The 23,084-nt window shown below is 46.3% G+C and overlaps 1 long non-coding RNA gene across 3 annotated transcripts; it reads right to left on the reverse strand.

The window, feature by feature from the left end:
- Nucleotides 1–488: 488 nt before the first annotated feature.
- Nucleotides 489–22,562, reverse strand: LOC128082383 (uncharacterized). 3 transcript variants are annotated; one of them, XR_008207650.1, is made up of 7 exons: nt 22,513–22,562; nt 14,783–14,905; nt 13,940–14,170; nt 13,478–13,570; nt 12,500–12,595; nt 7,914–8,115; nt 489–7,435 (listed from the first exon to the last, which is right to left on the reverse strand). It is a non-coding gene; the product is annotated as an uncharacterized LOC128082383 (long non-coding RNA). The 3 variants fall into 3 exon arrangements; XR_008207651.1 differs by adding an exon at nt 8,406–8,639 and having other exon boundaries at nt 7,914–8,118; nt 13,478–14,170; XR_008207649.1 differs by having other exon boundaries at nt 13,478–14,170.
- Nucleotides 22,563–23,084: the final 522 nt, after the last annotated feature.

Here is a 23,084-nt window from a genome sequence, read left to right on the forward strand (position 1 = left end):
GCCAACTGCTCCAGCATCATTTGTGTCCCTGCTTATTGACAGTATATTAACCTCTGAGTGAAACAACAGGCCTGAGCAACTTCACAGTGGCCTCTACACTATTTGCAGCGACTGCTAAATGCTGCTGCAGATAATGTTATTTATTCAGCACATTGCTAATGTCAGATTACAACCGGACCCCTGTCTGGAAATGGAGAGAACCCCCTGCAAGAGGCTGGCATGAATTCATTACGAATCAGTGCTGCTAGAATAAAGCATTTATTGAGAATGTCTACGCAGTGACCTTCATACAAAACGTATCGCATAACACTTTCTATTAAAATAATCATAAACACAGTGAGCAGTAAACAAAACAATCAGAATGTATCTTGAAAATAAATGCAGTGAGGGGACGGTGGATGGAAGGGGGATTTAATTTCCATTTAGGTATTACAGGCAATGAAGGCCTTTTTTTGTTGTTTTTTTTTGGTTTTTTTTTCCCCTCTCTCTTTTCAAACAATGTTTCCAAAATCAATAACGAGGGGAGGGAAATGGTGTGATTAGTAACGTGGTGAGTAATTGCACCAGTTTGTCAGCGTTCGTGTTCGATGTTAGAGCATCTATTAAGAGAGGAGGCTGTTGGAAGGAGCCCCAGTCAATATTTGTCCATACCACAGAGAAATCCTGCAGTCTGGCTAAATTCTGTATGCTTTTCAATCAGATGCCTCTGCCAACATCTGTCCTCCCCGCTGCAATTAGGCCAACAGGCTTCGAGCTGAACTCACCGTGGTGCCAGCTGACACTGGTACCTATGGAGCGAGGTGATGCCCGGTTGTGGTGTGTGTCATGGGGAAATGGAATGGCACAGCCACATGCCAAGGGGCAGCAGCCAGAGGGAGGGACCCTGGTGAGTTTGTGAGAAAGTATAAACAAGCCTTGCTTTAATTTCCAGATGCACGTCTCGTGGCTCACTGCACATCAGGCTTTTGTTGAAAGCAAAAAGGTAGGAAAAGTGCTTGGAGCAGAGGACAGTCACTGCTGTCATATTATCAGATTTGCAGGACTCCTTCACCACCAGAAAACGCCGTGTGGTACCACCAGTGCTCAGCTTTAGGCAAAGTTGATAAGGAGGCTTTCTATGTTCTGCTCATCCTCAGTTTTCCATGTTCTTCCAAATCATCATTTTTTCCCTCCTGCTCTACAACTGTGCATAGGACTTCACTCACACTGCTGTGCCTGAAGTTGTTCCAATCTCTTTCAAACACACCAACACTGCCTTTGCATCTGCTTGGATGATGCCCCAACAGGATGGACGTCCAGACATTGCTGGGAGATCTCCAGCAGCACAGGAAGGGCCTTGGAGTTCAGGTGTCTCCCACCTCATCCCACCAATCTGGTTGCACAGAGGTTTTCAATCTGCTTCCAGCTCATTTCTGGCCCTGCAGACCCACTTTGCCTTCATTTCACTCTTCAACGTAATCCCTAGAAACACATTCATTTTCTATTTGGTCCTACTTAGATTTACTACAATCCCTAGCTACACAAGGTAAGAACAAAGAGGAACTGAGGCTCTAGAGACAGACTCCTGTTAGAGGTTTTAATATAATTTCCAAGTTCCAGTTCAGTTTGAACTTCTCAATTTTCATTTTCTCTGTACATTCCCTGACCTGTGTCACACCTCTCTTTGATGAGCAGTCATTTTCCTATCCCTTCTGTGGGTTCTCAGCTTACTGCTCATATATTTTTAGAGGTGGTTACTCATCCTGTCATATCCAGGCTTTTTTGCAGATATATTTTCCCAGTTACTTGTCAGACAGCTTCCAGACTGCCTCCTAACTTTGAGGTCCCCAATTTTTCCAGCAAGTTGCTTGCTGGTTTCTTAGGTTTCCTTACATTTACCATGGTGAATGCGAGGGAAATCTACATTAACTTTTCTCCCCTCCAATTTCACATGGTTAGACAACACGGCCATTTTCATTAGCTGTACCTCAATCTAAAATGGCAACAAACTGTTGAATTGGAGCCCATCCAAAGAAACCTTCTTGTCTTATCCATAAATGTTCATCCAGGCCTTCACCATCTTCTCCGTTCCTTACTCCTCATCTGCCGCCACTCTACTCTCTCTTGACCTCATCTACAATAAAAATGCTAATCATATGATCTCATCTCAGGGTTTTCTCCTTGCTTTAGCAGCAGTGCTCTGTGAGTGAGGCAGGTTTGACATTTGCTTTTAGACTCCCTTCTCAGCCATCCCATATCACTGAAAATCAGTCACACTAGAAAACCATTTTTTCTTACAGAATATTATCACTGAGTAACTATAGATGCTTTCTTTCTGATTAGCACTAATGAATCTAATAGCATGCTTTTATCAGTATTCCTTCACATTATGTAGTTTATTGATGTACTTTGGTGCCTATTTTCTATAATGAAAACTATGAAATTGCATATCTATCATGACTAAGTAGTGATGTAACTCAGAGCCAACTTTAATTGTTGATTCTTCCAGTGAAAAGGTGATCTGAGAGGCTGTAACTGCAGAATGCCATGGAGATGTCTTTTCCTAATAAATAACCCATTTTCCCATAAAGGTGGAAAATTCAAACCGATAAAGGGAGAATAAATTTTCATCCCCAGTGTAATTAGTTTGTGGGATTTGTCACCACAGAAAGTCTTTCAACCCAAGAACATTGCAAGACTGAAGAAAGCTCCAGCATTAAGTGAGTAGTCAGAAGCCCACCATTGCCATAACGATGCCTGAAAAGGTTTTGTGAGTGATATGAAGCTGCATATCTCTTCCAGAGGCCAGCATGAGTCTCTAAGTGGGGCAGGAAAATATACACACACTGAGGGTCTGGGACCATTTCCTAAAGTATCTGGATGCCAATCCTGGATAATAAAAGCCATAAAGCAGCTGACTTGCCACCACCCAGATACTCCCATGTATGCTGTTTAACTCCAGCCTGGGCAATAGCTTTCTGCAAGGAAAGAGAAGCTCTTCTGTTCATGCTGACATTGCTGCATTTCTTCTGCTTATAATAAAGTAAGTTCCTTTCGTTTCTAATACATTCAAATGAGCTTTTTATAATCCTTATTTATGAGATGAACTCAGCTTGCACTATTAGAATAAATCTAATAAAACAACTGGTACTTTTCAGAAAATGGTGCAGTTTCACCTAAATGCCACGTTTTACACTGCTTTTAAGTACAAGAAAAAAATGAGGTCTTTGTAAAATCTGAGCGTTTTCTGACTGTTTTTCCCCCTCAAAACAGCAGGTTTTGGTGTTTACGAAATTAAGCAGGGAAGAGGGGGTTGAGTGGTGCTGAGTTTTCCCAGCCAAGGAGCTGGGTGGGCTCACGGTACCCACAGTCCCAGCAATGGTGAGATGGGGATTGGGGTGATGGTTTGATGTATGGCCATCTGCTAATCCAAACCCACCCTGGCTATAAATGCACTTCCCTGACTGGGAAACCAGCTTCTGACCATTTGAGGTGTGGCTCCTCCAGCACATCTGGTTTGTTCATTGGATACACCAGATGTGCCTGTTGTTTCCAGAGAGAGGGAGGGATGGAGTGCTCCATGCTGTCCTGCATGGGGACAGGTTCTTCATCCCACTTTTCTCTGGGCTTTCCCCTGTTCCCTGTATGCCTTCCAGCACCCTGGGGTCCCCTCTCACCCCACGCAGGGCCAGCTGTGCCACATCTGGCAGGCAGTGCGGCTGTGGCGGAGTAACCCTGACATCTAGTGGCTCCCAGAGCCCAGGTCCTGCTCTGTTCCCTGAGCAGGAGGCATGGGGAATGTCAACCATCGTCTACAAATAAAACCAGTGGTCTTTCTACAGGGCAGGAAGAGATTCCAGCATCCAACAGTGCTCTGAGGGACACTGCTAATAATGCCATTGCTAATGAATGAGGGGAACTCCACAGTTAGCAAAGCAGAGAGCTGGGTTGGCTGTGACCTTGAATTCTCCCTGTGCATGGCCACTCTCTGCTGGGTGGAAGATGCAGGTGGTTCTCCTTGGCCGATATTCCAGCCTTGCTGCCCCTCTCAGGCTGGATCTGCTCCTCTTTCCTGCTACAGCAGTCCCCATGCCAGGGTGGGAGAGCTTGGCCAAGGGATGCTGTGCCATGGCTTCCTTGGAAGGAGGACAAAGCGTGGGAGAGCACATTGCATTCAACAAGAACCTGTGCAGGCTGCATGTCTGGAACTGCCCCAGCAACATGATGGGGACATGCAGGAGGGACACCAAGCAGAGGGGAGAGAGGGCTGTCAGTGTGTGTGGCGTCCATATGAATGGGGAAGGAGAAAGAAGCAATCTGTGAAGCCGAACAAAGCCCCCAGTTTCCCCTGCCAAGTTGGCTTTCACAGGAGGCTTTTTCCAACAGAGCTCTCTGAACAGAAATACCTGCTGCCTGTCCTCAGCAGGACTGGTGGGGGAGGTGCCTACAGGAGGACGTGGGCAGCTTGATGCTAGCTATCAGGTGGTGCTTCCATATACACATTGCCCCTGGCATCCCAACTCCTGGTTGTGCTGCCTGCTGGGCTTCCAAAATCACCAAGATTCAGCCCAAGAAGCAGAAAGCAAACAGAGAGTAGCTGTGATTGAGTGGAAGCATTGCCAAGGGTGGTGGGAGCAGTGCTGGAGGTGCACCAACCTTCCTCCTTGCATTTGCAGTGAACTTCTGCACCTTGCACATGGAGCACCAGCATGCCTCAGAAGAACAGAACGGACAGGCACAAGGTGGCAGCAGGAATGTCAGCCCAGGGCTGAAGGCCCTGGTATTTTGCTCCATCCCAACATCCCTTCCTACAGGGCACCCATCCCTACAGCCAGCACAAGCCATCCCCCTTCCCCATGCAGAGGGGATTTTCTGCCCTGATTTTCTGCCGACTTCCAGCCGTGTTTACAGTCACAGGATTTCTTACTTCTCATGAAAGTCACTCCCAGGGTGAAATTTGAGTTTGTAAATTATTAAAATGTTATCAAGAGCATGCAGGCTTGCCCATTTTTTTTTTCCTGTTGGTGAATAAGCTGATGTATAATTCAATTTTCCCCCTACAGTTTCTTCAGTAATGCTTAAAAATTATACGCACACACACAAACTGTCACACAGATCCAAACCTTATTTCCATTCATTTAGAAGTTTCTCTGGGCCGCAGGCTTTATCTTCCTCTCTTTCTGCACAGTGCTGAGACAACTTAGGGTGTTGCCATTACATGAATAATATATAATAATAATACATTCAGAATTCTTACTTTCTGAACGTATCTTCATAATCTATCTTTTTAAATGCTGGTTGCTGAGAGAGAAAGAGCAAATGTGAACACGTATAGGGGATACAATTATTACTGTTTGTTATTACGTGGGACAGGAACCAACATTGCTATTTCCAGTTTCCTGACAATCTGCAGTACAAAAACCTGCTTATGATTTTGCTGGATTTTAATTCTTTGGGCTGTGGCTCCCTTGGCCGGGAGCCTGGTAGGCTTCAGCTTTCCTTGAAAAGTGAAGTAAGCAAAAACTTGCTTTCTCCTCATCATATTTAAACAATTTTACAACCTTGAGGAGCTTCCGTGTCCCCAGGGAAAAACCCCGCACAGTCTGGCAGAGCAGCTGAGGTTGAGGGTGGAGTCTTGGAAATTCCCCCCCTGTTAGTCCAAACCATTAACTGCTGAAAATGCCAGCTTACACCCTTCCTGCAGAGATCTGTTTGTGACTGGAAGGTAGATCCTTGGGGATGTGAGGTAACCGGAGAGAAAAGCAATGTAGAACCAGGAGGAAAGGCAGGAGGGAGAATCTGTGTTGTGCAGGCTGAAAAGGGTCCAGAAGAGGAGATGGCACAAGGTGGGATAAGGGCTGGAATGCCAAACAACATGGGCTGGGGTGATGAAAGGAGGCTAGGTAACAGTAAAGGAAAACACAACTGATTTCTCCTCCTCCCATAGACAACGTGATATGCAAGAAGCTCCTCCAAGGATACCCATCCTACCACCCTACGAAGCTGTCTTTGTACTTAGAATCATGGAGTCATCATTTGAGTTGGGCAGGACCCTTAAAGGCCATCTGGTCCAACTCTCCTGCAATGAACAGAGACACCCACAGCTCCATCAGGTGCTCAGAGCCCTGTCCAGCCTGACCTCGAGTGTGTCCAAAGATAGAGCATCCACCACTAATCTGGGCAACCTGTGCCAATGCCTCACCACAGTTATCATGAAAAATTTCTTCCTTATATCCAATCTAACTCTCCTCTCTTTTAATCTGAAACTATTTCCCCTTGTCGCATCATAACAGACCCAAAAAAAGAGCCTGTCAATTCTTTCAGCCCCCTTTTGACACTGACAGGCTGCCCTCAAGTCTCCACACACAGTCTTATCTTCTGCTGAACAGGCTAAACAGCCCGAGATCTTCAGCCTGACCTCACAGGGAGGCGTTCCATCCCTTGGATCCTTTTTTTGGCCCTCCTCTGGATACACTCCAACAGGTCCATGTCTCTCCCGTATTGAGGACTCCACATCTGGACACAGTGCTCCAGGTGATGGCTGCTGGACACAAGCAAGTGTGGGAGGAGATGATCCCAGTCAGAACTGTCTCCCAGCTCTTCCCATTTCAGGACAGACCACCCAGCGTTCAGCAGCACACACTTGCAAGACTGACACATGTGCAGCATCGCTCCCCCCTGAGCCCAAGCAGCATCCTGGAGGGAAGCTGGAGCATTAGCAGCCACTCTCCTGTTACACATCTGCCAAGGCTGGCGCTTGGGGAACATCAATGACATGCTTATGTGCAAGCGCTACCCAGGAACACGTTTTGTAGTGAAATGTAGCTTGCTAAATGCTCTCATGTGTTCAGCGTGAGGCTCAAAGGCTGCCAGAAAGCTTACCAGAAAACACGGGCTGTCCATGGACACGTGGCAGCATGTGGGAGAAAAGAAAAAAAAATGGGAAAGGTTGATCCACGGCGTTGCAATTAATTTGAAGTCTGCTGCAGGCAGCTAACTGGAGCAAAGAGCACCCAGAGGACAGCGGTGAGGAAGAGCTCAGTCCAGTCTGACATCCGCTGTCCCATGGGTAAAATGTTTCTTACAAAAATTGGACTCCGTATCCAGATGAGAATTCATAATCAAAATCGATGAGGAGAGGAAATTGTTGGCTGTCTCCATCAACACTGCCATTAAAGGCAAGGAGTGAAGGATTTGGTTTTGCTCTTTAGAACGGAAACCAATCTAGTGAACTGTGTCTCATGTTGCGAGGATAACGAATAGGCTTTTCATCGCATCTCCCATCATGGTTCTCCCTTTCCCGTGTCTTCTTAATGAATCTTTCAGTACATAACAGAGACTGCAAGGACAGATCACCAGGAGGCTTGGACTTGAAACCTGCATTCCTAAAAATGCATCCTCTTGACCTAAACAGGATTCTCCCCTTTGTAATAGACTGCTCTCCCAACAGGCAGACCTGCAAGAAGGAAGAGACAAACAGCATTAATGCAAGACATTAATTGCCTTCCTGTTTATGGAAGGCAAACTTGGGTGTAGACTCTATCTGAGCATTTAATTACAAGAAGAAATTGTTTTTCACCATTGAAATGAGAAATGTTAAAGCACACAGACACAAAGAAAGTAAATATTTTTGCAACCACATCACATTTTATTTTTTTATTTTTTCTTCATTCCTGTTTTTTTCCCCCTCATCCACTCTATTTCTTCGCATTTTGGCAGCTAGGAAAAATAATTCACCGGAACAACACAATGCAGAGAGCCTTCACAAGCACTGAAGTCTCTTAGCCAAGAGAGGAGAATCAGAAGTGATTTGACTGTGAAGGATATCATGAGAAGTAATGGGAATATACCAGCGTTTCCTACCAGCAATGGAGAGGCTCAGCTGGGAGATGCTCCTCCCTTAACACAAAGTGAAGACAATATTTTTAACTCACAGCCTGGTAGATGAAGTAGAAATCGAAGTAAAATTCAGCACAAAGCACAGGGGCTGCTGGTGTCCTTTCAGGCGTCAGCACTGAGTAATTTCCATTCGTGGTGCAGAGCTCTTACACCGAGGCTTGTCGTCCTCCTTGGCACTCAGAAAAATGCTGATTTATGGCAGTGGACTTGCCTCCAAGTTGTTGTTTACTGTGATATCTGCTTTCCAGATAAATGGATAAATTGGATAAATAGAGGTTGCTCACTACGTGAAGAAAGCCTTGTCAGTAAACATGCATTATTGCCGTGATTAGCTTGAGGAATCATATACATTTTTCATGCTTTTCTAGTTCCACACTTCCTTTAATTCACTCCTAAAAGCCCATCTGTTTAAATGAGCTGGTAATGCCTGCTGATCAATAGTTTGTACTCTGGGCTGCAGGCTTGGGCAGTCCCAGCAAGCAGGAGCTGCCTGTGCCAAAATGCTGCAGAGCTCTGTCTTGACCTACCATCCATCTGGGATAGAGCAAGAAGGATCTTTGGGGTGGGATCTCCAAATCTGAAGCTCTGGAGGCAGCAGGCTGACCTGCCTGGCCCCAGCAGGGTCCCGTAGACACAAGAGGTGATGGCCTTGAGTTGTGCCAGGATAGGATCAGGTTGGATATTAGGAATAATTTCTTCTCAGAAAAAGTGAGGCACTGGCTCAGCTGCACAGGGAGGTGGGGCAGTCACTGTGCCTTGGCCTGAACAAGAAAAGGAAAGTTGGTCTCAACCTGCCAGCAAGGCCAAATTTAATCTAATGTGACTGCAAAGCTAACGAGAAGCCTTTTCTTTCTCCATCCCAATTTGGGATTACTAATAATGCGGGTGTTTGCACAGACTTAATTGAATACCCTTGTCTCTGATGCTCTTTGACAACACATTTTGCCAAAGTTTGTTGAATGAACAGAGCAGCTTTAGAGTCCCAGGCCCAAAATACAAACTTTCCTTGAAATTAGATAGAGCCTGCGCATAATGTTTGCCTCATTTGTTAAAAGCCTGGTTTATTTGCCTACTCAAGCTCATCAGCGTAAATATTTGCCCTCTCTCATCACACTCATTAAATCTTTTGCATTTGAGCTGGGAATGAGAGACGGCAGTTTACTCTCCTGCATCATCCCACCTTTGGGTTCATCAGCACAGGAGGAGAATCCCCAGCCCTTGCCTGTGCTATGTTTGCTGAGCTGCTGCACTGCCCTGCACACTGGTGTCTCAAGTGACCCCATTTCTTTGTTTATCCCATCGATTTGGTGTTTGGTGACAAATTCTCAGCTCTCTGCAGCAATGCTGCTCAGACATGGGCTCAGCACAAGTTCCGTGGCTTCCCAACCACACTGCAGACACAGGGGCTCTTGAAGGCGCTCCGTAAGAAGAGAGCATGCCATGAAAGGAGCAGTGTAAAAAACAAAAATGCCTGAAGCCATTTCCCTTCTTCCTTTCTCTGCTCTTATGTACAGCAAGCTAGGAGGAAGCCCACATACCACCCACAGGCAGAGCACTGCAAACACAGTTCAGGATGACATAAAGCATCAGCACTTCACCAGCTTGCTTGCACTCTACATCTCAGCTACATTTCATCATTCTTGTTGAAGGAAAGGAGATGGAGAATGAGACAGCCTTCGATTGCCATAATTTATGCTTTTCCAGCCCTGAAAAGCTCAAAGCCCACAGCCTCCTTTCCAATGCCAAGAGCCATCAACCATGTGCAGAAGCCACAGCTCTCAGACGAGCAGAAGGAGCACCAAGGGCAGAGCCCCAGCATGCAGAAAGTGGGGATGCATCCCCGTGCAGCCCAGCTCACTCCTTGCACAATGCCATCAAAACCCAAAGTTCCTGCCCCAAGCAGCATCGGGTTTATTCTCACACCCAAAGGTAGCAAGCACAAATTTCCCCTCCTAACTAACACATTTAGAACACAATGAGAAGTGCTCTGTAGCAGAGCATTCCCAACAAATAGCATTTCTTTTTCTTTTCTTTTTTTTTTTTAAAGGAACCTGTTGCACTTTAAAGGGGAGCAAACCCATGTTGCCCTGCGAAGATGTAAGGGAATGCAGGATACTGTGCATAGCCTGGTACCTCCAAGCCGTTTGAACCTCTCATCCAGATGAGCTCAATTAAGCAAAAACTCACCAAAAAAACCACCAGTTCTCACTCAAGCTCTGAAACTTTGTTGGAGAATATATTAGAGGGATTTTCCCCCTTCCCGCTCAAACTAGAAACACAGATTCCTTCCTTTGATGTAAGGTTTCTCTAAGAATAATTTACGATGCAAGAAGTTTTACTCAGAATATACTTTGAAGCCAAGCAGCTTCATTTTTTTTTTCCTAAAATTCAGCAAAAACAAAACCCTGTAACTAGCTGTAGCATTCACGTACCCCCTATAAAGTTTTCAGAGCAGAATCATTTGCTCCCTTTACAGCTTTCTTCTCAGGCCTGTCTGTAAAACCCTTTTCCAAAGGAAATGGCTGCACAGCAGCCCCCAGCTGTTGGTGGGTGCCCCATCCCCATGGGAACAGCCCCTGCAGCATTTCTGACACACAGAGGGACGTCTCCCCTGTCCCCACCAGCACTAAGCAGCTCCTCCATCAGCACACCGATCATATCACATGTTTGCTGTTCAGCTTGCTCTGCAGCCTTCCCAGCCTCACAACACCAGTGTCCCCATCCAACACCCACGTCCTCACTCCAGGACAGGGTTAGGACACCTCAGCGGAGGGCTGCAGGTTGGATCTACATAGGCCTGCTGTCCCTCTTCCCCTTTTCTCTCTCACTTTCAACACCCTCATCATTAAATCCTCATAAGTCCCATCCCATCCCATCCCATCCCATCCCATCCCATCCCATCCCATCCCATCCCATCCCATCCCATCCCATCCCATCCCATCCCATCCCATCCCATCCCATCCCATCCCATCCCCACCTGCTCCTAGCCCTGCTCACATCTCCCAGAACTGCCCCCCTCTCTTATAGCAGCTTTTCCCAATTAGCTGCAGCTGGGGAGCCAATGAGCCTTACATTATCCTTGAGCTCCAGCTCCTTCTTTGTAGGTTTCTCATGCCTCCTTGTTCAGAGGTTGCCCTTAAGGCAGAAGGCAATACCTCAGGGTTATGGGTTGCCAGATCTACTTCTGGTTATGAAAGCAGGTAGTGCCCAGACCTTTCTTGCATGTGTATCAGCTGTAGCTCTATGGATGGAGCTTTCCAGGTGTGCTTTGGCCATGCCCAGGCATCACCTTGATCCTTCTCTTTTACAGTAACTGATTCAGCAGTAAAACCACACTCTTGTCACACCTACTGCTAAAACAACTCTGCAGAGACTCTTTGGAGACAGCATCTTCCATGAAGGCCGTGTCCAATCCAATGCAATATCCTCCATTCGCCAGAGGTGTTTCACAGCTGGCCAATGTAACAAGTATTACCATTACTCTTCTCCTTGGTTGATGGTCGATTGGATGCCCACCATGTCCTGAGTTTGGAGGTTGCTGCTGGCTCCAGCTAGGTTTTTCTGCAGATTTTGGGCCCATTGTTTAGCAAGAGGTTAAAACTAAGGTCTGCCTCATGCAGTAGGGCAGCTGGGGGATGTGTGCTGTGCTGAATGAAGATGAGCTCAGTCTGCACAGCATTGCTGAGTAACAACTGACAGCCTCAAGTGAGCTTCACCCTTTGATTATGCTCAAAATCAGAGTGAAAACTCTTCAAGATAATCTCTCTGCACAAGTCCCACTCTCCTGCTCCCCAGGGATGGGAGGAAAGGAGAGAAGAAATCAGTGAAGAGGTTCTCCAAATGTGCAGGATGGGTTTGTGAGGGCAGCCTTGGGAGTTCAGTGCCACCATGGCCTCCTGGAGCTGCCGTGCCCGAGGGGATGACCAGATGCCATCCCATCCTGCCCATGGTGGTGATGGATGTGGGAGCTCTGGAGCAACATCTGGGCACACATTGCTCTGAGAAGGCACTGCCTGGATATTCCTATCCCTTTTTGATGCTTTTCCATTGTTTTTCATGGTTTAATCTGCTCCTCCCCCTTTGGAGGTTGTCTCCAGTGCATGTTGCCCACACTGACCTCTGCTCCCAGGGGTTACCATACAATGCCCTCCTGCTTGCCCTCAGACAGCCCACCTTAGCCCAAGCCTTTCTCACCTCCCTGGGGAGAAAAGCTTCAAGTGACCGTTTGGGGATTGCATCTGAAACAACAAAAACTCGTTGTTATGCAGGAGTGCCACAAGTGCTTCTAGAATTAGCAGCTCCTCCAGGTTGCCCTGTTCATTTTGAAATGTGCCACTTCAAATCCCTTCAAGGGCTTGATTTGGGAAGTAAATGGGATTCAGAGCAGGTGAAACATTAAGTAATTACAAATTATTGGAACACTTCATGTTATGAAAGCCCTTCAAATAATTTTAAATTACTTTGTACTAATTGTGATCAGTGCTCCATTCATTTCCAAAGTCCTTCAAACGACAAGTCGTGGTATATTTTGGGAGCTAGAACCCAGTCCTTGGTTTTAAAAAAAATATGATATATTTTTGGGATAATGTACTTCTGAAAAAGATCTAAAAAATGTACTTACCCGTTGCATTTCACAGGTACTTCTGTACTGCCTGGAGCAAGATATGAAAACCAAGTCAAGGCTGAGGCACACGGAGGTAATTCCCCAATCACAGAGCTTGGGAATAATTCAAAAAACGAAAGGCAGGGTTAGAGGGAAAAAGTTTGAAACCAAGGGGAGATGTTTTCAAACAAAAACAGGGGAGATTTAGATTGGATATAAAGAAGTTTTTGACTACAAAGGTGGTGAGGCACTGGCACAAGTCACCCAAAGAAGTGGTTGATGCCCCATCCCTGGGACATTCAAATTCAGGGCTGGGGGGCTCTGAACACCTGATGGAGCTGTAGGTGTCCATGCTCATTGAGGAGCTGTTGGACTTGATGATGTTTAAAGATATCTTGCAACTCAAATGACTCTTGATTCTATGATAAGACCTGATGACCACGATCTTTGAGATCCCTTCCAACCCAAGCCATTCTATGATTCCACAACCTGGCAAACACAGAAGCACAAGACAGGAAAGTGGGAGAGCTCAGGGTTACACTGCCCAGGCATCCTTCCTCCAAGCTAGCCTTGTTCTTACCCTGAACAAGGAGAAAGGTGCAGATTCACTTTCCATTCTGTCCTGCCTCTGGAAGCCACTCTGGGCTCCCCATGCACCTCAGGAAATGGGACTTATGGGGAGACACACATTCCTAAACCCCTGTTATTGTCTCTAAAGGGGCAGCAGTGATGTGGTCCACGTGTTGTAGGTCTGATGGTCAGAAAGCACAACAAAACACTCTGTGGCATTAAAGAGAGCACATTGATCTTAACCTGAAAATCCTGAGGAAAATCATGTAGATTCTCATAGAGTTTTGTTTTGTTTTCTTTTTAAGAATGGCAGCAGAAAGAAAGCTTAGAAAATCCAGAAAAAAAAGGTGTGACTCAGGCAATAGTATTTTCACCTCTCAGCATTTATCCACTTTCATCTGGTGCAGCAACAAATGCCTTACTCACCTCCTGCCAATCCAGCAGAGCCTTTGCTGGAGCAAGAAAGCATCTCTTTGTATCCATGTGAAGTGCTGTGGGAATGGGGGTGAGCTGAGCGCCCTGGAAGGGAGAGCAATGTTGGTTCCTTATTCAGGTGAGATCTTCACCTGGGAGTGTTATGTCTGGAGCAGGATGATGCCAGGCCAGATGTGGTGACACGGGGAGAAGCGGGGTGGGAGGAGAGAACACACATCACTGCACCGAACCAAATGGGGAGAAAGAGAGAGAGAAACAAGGAAGAAACAAAGAAACAGCGAGAGAAGGAGTGGAACCAAAATGCAATAGCAGTGTTTCAGAGAGGAGCAGATGGATGGGCAGGGAGTGACTCTAACAGCCGCCTTCCCATATAGCAACACGCACTCCTCCCAGTTAACATCATTTGCAGCCCTGCTGTGAGTCAAAGAGAGCAAACTTCATTTTTACTCTCACCTCAGTGCCTGCAGCAGGAAAGCTGTTGCAGGGAGTGTTAGGCAGGTCGGTTCCCCAGCCCCATGGCTGGATCTTGCAGCAGTGGCTGGAACCTCTCCCCTCCTCCTGCAGCTTCCAATAGATGGCAGGAGTTCATTTATCTCAGAGACATCATCTGCACCCCCAGAATTCACCTATTGAAGTAGGTCACAGCACAGAGGGCAAGAAGAGAGCTCACCAACAGAAAACAGGCTGGAAGTGGGGAGAAAAAGAGCCCAGCATCAGAAAGCGGTCTAATTTACTAATTACAATAACAATAAAACGTGGTCATTAAGAAAGCAATTAAAGCAGCAAACGAACAACTGCTCCGACTGCCATTGGTAACAGCGTTTACAAGGCCCGAGCTCTCGAAAGCCGTGAAAACGAATAGCTCAGGATGTCATAAATTTTATACTGCTCCCACAGCAAACCTGCACACAGCATACCAGAAAATGTATATTTCATTACCACTCAGCGGCCTCGGCTCCCGTGCAGACTACAGGCATTCTTTTCTGTGTAATTTTATAATGCGCACACAACTCAAAACCTCTTTGTAAAAGGATCATAAAAATGATGCATGTGCATATTAAGGACTCGTATTTATCAGTCTCAAATGTAAGTTCACGTACATGCTTAATGCTACCATAAATCAACAGCTCTCTCCATTAAACCCTATATGCAACCTTGTTATCGAGAACAGCTATTTATGAACACTACAGCAAGTAATCCAACCATCATTCGAAAAAATATTTGCTTAAAATATCTGCTCTCTGAATGAATTACTCGAAGGATACATCAGGAAAGGCGAATGAAAACAAAACCCACCAATTAGAAATGTGCTGGGACTTGAGACGGCGCTGGGAGCAGGCAGCATTGATTTCACGTGTGGTAAATCAGCACCGTGCTCTTCCAGTGGATGCTGGGCTCTTTGAAGATGTTCCATGTAGTCTGGGCAAAAAAAAAATAAAGCACTCTGTCCAAAGTAGTGTTGATGATAAGATTGGGGTCCTAACTAGAATAAGAAACATCTTTGCTTCTTTTGGATTTGATGCTTCTTCTTTCTTTTAAAGTGTGAAAAAGCGTGATCTGTTCCTTCTTCATGGGGTGAAGAAGGAACACTGGGCCCATCTCCTGCCCCAACATGGGCTGAAGAGGCTCTAGCCATGATGACAAGCAGAACCACATCTTCTTTCCGTCCCTGCCCCAGTTCCAAATCAGGGCTCAGCTCTGGGGGCTGTGCCAAGGGAAGAACATCTGCCCACCACCCATCCCCTTGCTGATATTCTGTGACCATGTGGCTCCTGGCTCATTAGCACTGAAATGCCTTTGCACAGAGTCCACTCGCAATTTAGGCTCCAACTAGCTTCCTATTTAGACCCTGCAATGCTACAAATTTATGCCCAGCTGAAACCTGTTACAATGCTGCTGCATAGACATGCAATTTCATAGAGAGATAAGATATAGATCTGCTGTACTCTGGTGATTCTCTTTCAGAAGTGTGCCTTGTCAGGTCATAATTTGATATTCTTTTACCATTTCTATTAGGGGGGGAACAACCCTTTAATTTAAAAAAAAAAAAAAAAAAAATCACATTTTCACCCTTTTGTTCAGTAATGACACAAATAGTAAAATGTTCAGATTACATCAGGGAATGGAAAAGCCCCATGGAGAAAAGACACTGACAAAAGCTTCATTTTCAGGTAAAATTGCATGAGGCTTGGGGCATCGCATACTCTTAGCAATGTTTTTTTCCCCAGCCTTTCATCCCCATGCATCCCTTTGAATGTTAATAGATTTTACACGGGGATGTTTAAAAGGACTGCAGAGAAACGGGGTTTTATCCACTTCCAGAAATCTCAAAGCAATTTACAACTGTGAATAATATACAAGTAGTTTGGCGAGAGCAGGGGCCAGCAACTCGAATGCTGACTCCGGCTGCAGTTTGCATCCTGCTATAAAATCGCTTTTAATCAGGATGCTTTCAGTAATACATATAATATAGATGTTTTATTTTCCTAAAGCCACTTGATGTTTTTTATTCCTGCTTCAATAATCATCAGAGGAAAAGGGAAGAGGATGTTCCAGGAGATGATGTCCTCCCCAGGACTATGCAGGAGGATGGCACAGGCTGGGATTTAAGCAGTCCTGGCCACGTGTTGTGTATCAGCACCCTATGATCCATTCCAAGTCAGAAATGGACTGTGCAGAAGGGGATGGGGCTCTTCATTGGAGTCAAGGGAAAACCGTGTGCTTGTTGTAAGGCTGGGAGCCACAGAGTGCTCCCCATGTGGAATGCCAATGTTTGGAAAGAATGATCTTGAAGGTCTTTTCCAACCTCAGTACTCTATCATTCTACAAACCCTGGGAACAAAGACAATGCTGGGTTTGCAGAGGGGATAGTGAGAAAGATGAACATACACCCTGTGAAACCCACACCCATTGGGCACGGCCTGGGGGCTGCTTGCCTCGCAGCAGCAAAATTCCTCATGTTGGGTCATTTATGCCTTGCCATGAAGCAAATTACCAGATTTCACTTCCCAGCTACATCTTTTCCAAGTGCTTTCCGCATCCCAGGATATCCAGGGGAACACCAAGCAGAGCAGTATGCTCCTGCTCACAGGGGCAAAGCAATGAGAGCTCCATGACCCCTTCTATGGCCATTGCATAGGTTTGGGTTCCGAGTGCAGCAATTCTGACTCACCCAAAGACATTTTGCTCCTTTGTCAGACTCCTGGTCAGGATCATCCCAGCCCTGAGCCCACTCCAGCACAAGATCTGGCTCTTACTAGGCATTCTGTGACCACAGAGCTGTTGACATACCCATAGAGATGCATCCACCCGCTGTGCTTGGACCCACAGTGCCACACTCAGCCTCCTCTCCTCCACCTACAGCTCCTGATTTAAACCTTATCAGTGCTGCTAAACTTCCTAATGTATATCAATTGGGTAAAGTTCACAAACAAAGCAGGGATCGATCGGTGGAATAATAAAGTATTGATCACGTTGAGGCGAACCGATGAACCTTCAAATCAATGATGAACACAGATCACATTCCCAGAGCACTTTCAGTTACTGCTAACTCAGTGGCATGCACCCTGGGTGTCAGGTGGGGAAGGAGAACCATTTCATTGCTCCATCCTTTGCAAAATGCTGCAGCAGATTCTGCTTCAGGAGTGTTTTCCTAAGGACCAAGCTCTCTCCATTTGTCATCACTCTTTTAGCCCATATCTAGCTGGATTTTCTCTCTTAAATGTCAACAGAGAGACATGCTTTGTTGCAAATGCCTGCACTGTGTGTGAGTATTTGCCTATCTCTGCCAGGAGTTTCTCTGCCAATGCACTTGGGAGCTGCATATATGGTTTCCTTATGGGATTCCCCAAAGGTTTTGCCACCACAACCTACAGACTTGGTCTTTCAAAGCCAAGGTCCCTGCTTGCAGCTGAAATTTTGCTTCTGGGCCCCCAAAAGAAGCACCAGCATCAGCGCTGCTTTTGTTTGCTCCATATTGATTGCACCAGTATTAATAGGCACAAGGACAACTGCATGTCTGCTGGGTTCAGACATCCAGAAGAAGGGAAGGAGGAGAAGATATCTGACCACGATGCTCTGTAAATGGGGCTCCAGGGCTTTGGCTGAGCTCTTTTGCTCTCACTGTGCCCCAGCAGCACCGGGGCTGTGGATGCACAGAACTGCTTGCAAATACCTGAAATTGCACAGATTTCCACCACCAACAGCTCAATCTGGGGATTTTACACCTCATGCTCCCTGTGCATTCTGACACACCGGTCTACAGACATTGGGGGGCAGGCTGACCCCAGCTGACATCTCACCCCCCACATTCCAGCTCCCTCCACGTTTCTCTCTGCCCTCTGGTTCTCTACAAAAATCGTGAGCAATTTTGTTTTCAAACCTCAGAGAAGAAAGCCAGCCCCCATCTGGTCGAGACAGGGCTGCAATATCAAATTGTTCTTTTCAGAAGAGCATTTACTGTTTCCAAAGGTTTAAGAGAGCAGGAGGTAGCTCATTCTGTTATTCACTTGGACTCGGAGCTGTTAGACACAGATCTTAATGGATAGTATTGATTGAAAGAAACAAAGCAGCAGTTTTCTTTCTTTCTATCAAGGGATTTCTGGGCTAAGATGAGGAGAGTTTGCTGGCTTACACTCGTAACAACAAAATAGCATATTACAGGATCCCCGGCAGTCTCTAAGGATAGCACAGTGGTGAGAGAAAGAAATGTGCAAGGTGTTAATGGGATAACAAATTAATAGAGAATAGGATTAGTGAGGGACACAGGTTGCTACCAGGGCTCCCGAGGTCTCTGATGTGAGATTTAATCTGTTTCTGGCACATTGTCCTCATTGGCGGATGGGCACAATGGGAGCCCACCTGGCTCCTGGTGCCATTGGGATCCCCAGTGGCAGCTGGGACACCAAGTCATTGTGAGCAGCCAAAATACAATTTTAGGGGAAAATCAGCATCTGCATTACCTGGAAAGCCAGTGCAATTCTCTTCTGTAGCATCTGAGAACTGTGATGAAGCATCAGGCTTGGAAATGGTTTTAAAATCATTACCCGACTCCGTCGTTGTGTGCAATTTTCCCATCCATCTGCCAGTCATTTTGTAAGGTCAAGAGCAAGGACATGCAAGCCTAGGGACCTGAAGCTCAGTGCTGCATCCAGTCCTGCCCTCCCTGCTGTTCCTGCAGGCAGATGGCCCTGATTGCCTGGGCTTCCTGCAAGGAGCATCCCCACCAGGACCGCTGTCCTGGCACAGCCACCCCATCTTCCATCTTGGTTGTCATCACCACCTTCCTCAGCAAAAGGCTTTGAGTCCCTCCTGCAGGGGTCTGCATGCTCATCTGTAAGAAGAGGGATGGGTGACAGGATGGGACCTTCCATTGCCTGTAAGAATGGCACATATTTCCACGGGCCATGAAAGTTGCCCAAGCTTTAGAGGGTAACTGCTCCCCAGCCCCCTTTGGCAGCGAGGCTCGGTTGTAAAGTTGTGCTGTGCAATACTTCATCCCATGCTGCAGCACCTCCTTGACAATATTCTGTCTGTACCTGACTTTGATGAGTCACTTATTACCTCTGTTTTGTTTTGTTTTTATTTAAGGGCCCCCTGTCTTTCCTAGATCATGTTAACAAGACAGCTATAGAGAAGGGCGGCCCTGGGGGTCTTCATTAGTTCCTCCTAGATTTATGTTCCCTTCCAGCTTAATACAGTCTTTTGGGCATGGTTGCTCAATGATGGGGTCATAGTTAGTTTCCAAGGGTCAAGGCTTTGATCTTCTTATTTATAGCTGGACGTCACGGGAGTTATAAAACTGTGTTTAGTCATAGCAAGGCCCTCATATGGAAAATGCTGGCAACTGGAGAGATGTCTGCACAGCCACGTTCAGGATCTATGCAGTGCTTCAGGAATAACAAGTGCTGTAGGGTGGAGCTCCAAAGGCTTGTCCTACAGAAAAACATGCAGAAGCTGGCCAGACTGCTCAAGACTGTGGGATCAGCGCATTCATGCAAGTGAAAGGAGAGAAACCCTACTCCCATGCATCTGTGGGCATTAAGAACCCACAAGAGCACACTCCCCACAGCCTAGTGCAGATTTTCAAGAGTAGAAAGACCTGAACACAGCCTCCCACCCAGCTGACCTGCACTGTTAAGCACTGGGCTGCAGAGCACGCTGCAAAGATAACTTCCATTCTCTTTTCACTGCTTTATTTCCCAGTATAGGAAGTTTAGCACTGCTCATTTCATTCCTATTCTCAAACCCAGCTCTCCCTGAGCCAATCTCTGCAGGGCATCTTCAGCACCATCCTTTCTTTCAGATGCTCTCACTGGTGCTCTCAGTTAGCAATGGCAATGCTACCACCTTCAGGATCCCTCTGCACCTTTTTTCTCCCATCAGGGAGAGAAAAGCTCACACATCACAGGCAGATCTCAGCATCACGATGAACCCAAAGGGCAACAGGCAGGTTATGAGAGAAAGCCCCCCCCACCAAATGCTCAGCTGGGAGAAATAATCATGCCTGTATTCAAATGAATGCAACTTGATTTACACCACTTGGCTAATTTGGAGCAGCATTTCTCTGAAACAACACCCTTTGCCAAGCTCAGTATTTATAAATCCCCCTGAAAATGTATTGAAATTGACAGGATTGTTCTAAGTTTGAGGAATAATGAGCAGATTGAGGCTCCTTTTTTTTCCTTCAAAGATTTAAAGAAAAACTGAGAGTTTTATCCTGAGCTAAAATCTCTATTGCAGCACAGGTGGAAGCACGTGTCTTCCCATTTGAGAATGCGAATCCCACCAGAGATGCTGTGTGGGGGCAAAGCAGGCAAAAGCATTCCTTTGTCTCTCTCCAGTATCTCATTTGACATTAACAGCTGCATTTCTACACACCTGTGAGTGGGATACACGACAAGGTGGCTGGAATCAAGGCGTTAATGCTGCACGCAAACACATTCTCTGCTGCTTCCCAAGGTCTCAAAAGATGATCAAGATTTATTAGGATTAAGGGCTCATTTCAGCCGAATTGATCAGATGGCATTTGGGTGTAATTTAAACTAAAAATACAGGGAAGGGATAAGCAGATTTTATTTCTGCATAAAATTCTCTTCTCATCTCTCTGCCACACATGCATACGCACCCATTCACACTTACCCTGAGCAACTTTCTGTAATTCCATTTTAATTTTTATTATTATTATTATTATTCTGGGAATGGGGATTTAGACCAGATCTGAAGTGATGCCTTCTTTCTTAGCTGACTTGACACAGCATGCTTCCTTCCCATGTCACACACGTGTTCCCATCCCAAGACATGGAGGCTGCGGTCCAGAGCCACAGTGCCTGAGCCATGCAGGGGCTGATATAGCTCCTGCCATCATCATCACTTCACAGTTGCATTCACTGATATTTCTTGGAGTACGTACTGAAATGTGTCCACTAACTGGTGCTGGAAGAGAAGAGAGATGCTTTTTGGTGGAGCAACATTGCCATCTCATGGTGGCAGAGCATCCCTACAAAGTCTGCAGGGACGCTCCCACCCCAGAGCTCAAGGTCGTGAGCCCCAAATGCTCGTGAGTCGAGATGCAAAGACATCCAAGTAAGTCAGCAAGCCCCACTCCTGCACCCAGCCTTGGGCCTGGGGGGGTTCTATCAGGATTGGTGTCTCGATAGCATTTCCAGATGCCCACCAGCAGTCCCACACCGACCCCACAGCTGTCCCCATGCCAGCCCCTGCACTCTCTGCTTCGAGTCCTGTTAATTCTCATTTTCTCAAGCTTCACTAATAATTTCCCATGTGGCACCATATCAAATGCTTTATTGAACTCTAGATAGATTAGATCTACCAAATTTCCCTCGTCTGGAAAACCAATTATCTTATCAAAGGAAGATGTCAGCATGGTCTGGCACAAACTGCCTTTGGTAAACCTGTGTTGCACTTTATCTCATTTTTCTCAGTGCCTTTAATTAATGTTTCCTTCAGAATTTGTCCTACGATCCCGTGTATAACTAAAAATGGGTTAACACATCCACAGCTGGCAAGCTCATGCTATTCATTTTCCTTATCTTCCTTTACTTTTCTCATAATCCTTTCGGGGGTTCAATCAGTGCTTCCTGACCTGCAAGGCTCATTAGAAATCACTGCTTTCCCCTCTGCACAGTCTTGTCCCACTTGTCTCCATGCAGGAGGGAGAAATCCCTGACCCTTCAGGCTTCATCTCAGTGCATCCCAGAGTCCAGCTGCCACTGTCCATATGAATGCTTTCACTCCCTTCTTCTTATTCTAGAGAATGCCTGCCCCCACTCCTCAGTCAATGTCACTTTAAAATTGTGTAACTGTGGGGAAAGTGCTCTGATTACTCTTCACCCTAGCCCTGCTTTCATAGCATAAATTCCATACTTTTGTGTATAATGTTTTCTTACATCCTTCCCCCCATTACACGTACATGGCCATACCCAGTCATCTACAAAGTGAGTGGAAGGCTACATCTCATTTTGCTGACCTCCTGGTTTTGTCTGCCCCTCTCATCCCTCCACCCACTCTCCCTACCAAGGAGATTTGGAGCTTATCTCAACACCTCATATCAGCACAAGCTTTCTCAGAGCTTAAAAAAACAAACAAACAACAACAACAACAACAACAACAACAAAGTGTAAATTGAGCCAGCTCCCAGTTCATCAAGACAAAGTTACTTTTTAGTGGACAAACTTTCTATTAAAACCAAGATGAAAGCCAAGTCCTCTCTCTCGTGTCACAGTCCTTGTGAAACTGTGCTATGGCTAATTGTGTGGGTAAGCGATACTGATGACTATTATGGAAAGCTTGCAAAAGTAGGTTGAGATTGGGATTATTGGTCAGAAAATGCTCTGGGACAAGCAGGAGCATTTAAGGAGAAAGTGCCAAACTCAAAGAGAGCTGGGACATCACTTTCATGATCTCAGATAGGGCTGCAGTTTCTCCAGTTACTAATATCCATGTGTGCAACACAAAGAAAGGAGGTGGCATGAATTTCCCCCAGACTTTCTCCAGGATTTGCTCACCTGTTGCTATGTTGACACCGTGTTAACCCTCCCCTAGGCAGCAGGATGGATTATCTCAAGAGGAAACCTACTTCCATGAAGGACATCTGCAACAACTGGAACAATCAACGTGACGGAAAGGTGTTATAAGGGAAGAGAAAAAGATTGCTCACCCATCTCCAAGTATCAAGGCTCTCAGGGGAAACTCCACAGAGGAGGAATCTCCAGAAATGACTGCTTCCCTAGTGGCAGTCAGCCCTTAAATGGGGTCTAAGAGAGGTGCAGCCAGGCTCCAACCCAATTTCCTTCACCTGTGCTCCCAGGGCTGACCAGGTCCTTTCCTCAGGTGCTCCATCAGTGCTTCAGGCCAGGACCCAACAGTTCCCATACAACATCCCAAAGCGGATCAGTGAGCCTTCACCTTCACCAAAAGGGCACAGCTGCCCAGTGGGGTGGGAGAATCACTGTCCCTGGAGGGATTCAAGAACTGTGGAGATGTGGCCCTTAGGGACACGGCTAGTGGGCATGGTGGGCTGGGTTGAATTGGACTTGGGGATCTTAGAGGTCTTTTCCAACCTTGATTATTCCGTGAT

This window comes from Tympanuchus pallidicinctus, unplaced genomic scaffold (assembly GCF_026119805.1).
Source record: "Tympanuchus pallidicinctus isolate F22 unplaced genomic scaffold, pur_lepc_1.0 scaffold22, whole genome shotgun sequence".
NCBI lineage: Eukaryota > Metazoa > Chordata > Aves > Galliformes > Phasianidae > Tympanuchus > Tympanuchus pallidicinctus.